This window comes from Octopus bimaculoides, chromosome 20 (genome assembly GCF_001194135.2).
Source record: "Octopus bimaculoides isolate UCB-OBI-ISO-001 chromosome 20, ASM119413v2, whole genome shotgun sequence".
NCBI classification, from domain to species: domain Eukaryota; kingdom Metazoa; phylum Mollusca; class Cephalopoda; order Octopoda; family Octopodidae; genus Octopus; species Octopus bimaculoides.
The window spans coordinates 15,780,775-15,783,228 of record NC_069000.1 but is presented as its reverse complement, the minus strand read 5'-3'; the positions used below and the strand labels follow the sequence as shown (position 1 = coordinate 15,783,228).

General features: G+C 38.1%; 1 protein-coding gene across 2 annotated transcripts in view; it reads left to right on the top strand.

Annotated features, from left to right (window-relative positions):
- The window catches only part of LOC106881276 (probable WRKY transcription factor protein 1), a 54,448-nt gene that overhangs the window by 22,775 nt on the left and 29,219 nt on the right, over positions 1 to 2,454 (top strand). The gene's annotated exons all lie outside the window — the stretch shown is intronic.

Below are 2,454 nucleotides of genomic sequence, written 5' to 3'. Positions count from 1 at the left end.
GCACGATTTGTTCGTGATCAGAGATGTTTGAAAACCGAGGTACTACTGTATTATACTGTGTAAAAAAATTTTTTTTCTCTTTGGTCAGTAAGTATTATTTCTTATTTTCTATCTAGAAATCAAAGGAAATGACTACTGTTCCTTTCAAACTTTGCTTTTGAAACTGACCTGTCTTCCATTACATTTAAGACAGATTCAGCACTGAGTTGCTGAAGCAGAAATATCATTGCAGCTAATATTCTGCTCAATATCACAAATTTGCTTGTCAGTTGCTTGACCATAACTACTTGAGCATGTCCCTTAGTGGCTGAAAATATATGCATCTTTGATGATGAGCAGTAGTGGGGGGGAACATAATAGCTTTGTGTAGAGATGGATTCTTGGGGTTTGAATAAATGTAAGAAAGCCAAAGTTTGAAGGAAATATTAGTAATTTTTTATATTTTCTAGTGTTAAGCAAATAGGAAATAACAGTTGCTACCCAAGGACAAAAATAATGTTACACAGTGTGATAGGCCTGAAGCAATCAATGCATTGAGTTCTACTGTGTATATTTATTAATAGCAAGCGACAGCAAAGATTGGAATTGGGCTCCTAGACCTGTAATGTATGTCAATGCCTTATAATGACACTAGTGTGGCTGATGTATGAAGATAGAGACAATGGTGATTGTATTTTGTCTTTGTTGGTTTGGTCTTGAGGAAAGGGGTTGTGTTCTCTGAGAAAGGTGGGTGTCAATACGGCCTGTGTTATTGAACAACTGCATGTTCACAGCTACAGGAAAAAGTTAGGGAAGGAGGGAATTTCTGAGGGAGGATGTAATGTTCTGGGGAAGAAGGATTGGAATGGTTGTTGGTGTGAAGCCTAAAGAAGTACACATTTCTCAGAACATCCAAACAGCCATGCCTAGCATGTTACATTCTGATCTGTAACAGTGCTGTTGATGCAACACACAGACGTTCTAGATTGCATTCAAACACAAAAATTAAGAAAAAAAAAAAACCCACACAACTGACGAGCATGGATTCACACTCCAGCTTTTGGTCCACGAGTGAGCAGACTTTCCACTCTACCTTTTCTACTGATAACAACAGTGACTTCTGCAACACAGAGCAGGCTGGTCACATGTCACCTCTACTCAGGCACTTCTGGCTCATTCACCTCTCTTCCTCTTGTCCTGGTTCCTCGTGTGGTGAACTCAAGTCCCACCGAGGTCAACTTCGCCTTTCATCCTTTCAGGCTTGATAATATAAAGTATCAGTCAAATGCTGGAGTAGATAAAATAAAGTTCCAGTCAAATAACAGGTTCCATGTTATCGATTTACTCTTAACCTAAAAATTACTGGCCTTGTGCCAAAATTAGATTTATAATTGGAAAAACATACATCGTGAATTAGTGTATTTGTAGCTGAAAAGTGTATGGGGTTGGTAGAATGGTGAACAAAATACCGGGTAGTATTTACTTACATCTCTATGTTTTAAGGTTGATAAAGTAAAAACCAGTATGGAACTATGTCTGTGTAACTGATTATACCCATTCTCAAAATCTGTGGACTTTTTCTGGTGTAACTTAGTGGTTCGGCAAAAGAAACCGATAGAATAAGTACGAGGCATCCAAAGAATATATCCTGGGGTCGATTTCCTCGACTAAAGGTGGTGCTCCAGCACGGCCGCAGTCAAATGACTGAAACAAGTAAAAGAGTAAAAGAGAATTATACAAAAACGAGTTATCTCCCTTGACGAATATTATCTCCAGAGAAGTTATTTCCCCTGGCGAAGGGAGTCTTTCTCCTCCATTGAAAGTGTTCGTTATCATACGAAATTTACCATAACTGGAGTCGGTGTAATTGACTTGCCCCTCTCCTCAAAACTACTGGCTATATGCTAACATCAGAAAGAACTATTATTCTTGTTGTTGTTCTTATTGGTTTTAAATTTTGGCACAAAGCCAGCAAGTTAAAGGGAAGAGCACATATCCATTAAGTCGACATCCCACCCTCCCCGTGTTCAACTAGTACTTATTTTATCGACCCCGAAAGGATGACAGACGAAATCGACCTTGGCGAAATTTGAATTCAGAATGTAAAGACGGACGAAATGCCGCTAAGCATTTTGACCGGCGTGCTAACGAATCTGTCAGCTCGCTTTGTTGTTCTGGTTAATATATAGTTTAACAGCCAATCACCAAAAAAAAAAAAAAAAAAAAAAAAAAAAAAAAACATTCTAATAAGTGTGAAAAAATGTGTAGAAAACGAAAACGAACGGGGTGGGGTGGGGATGTGGAGAGGACTTTCGGAAAATTCTCACGAGCTGATTTTTCCCACATAATGTCCAGGAAAATGGATATATATTTATGAAGTGTTATAGAAATACCTTACAAATGGCATAGATTACGATTATAAAAAAAAGATTTGTGGGAAAAATCGAGTCGTGTGAATTTTCGAAAATTCTCTCT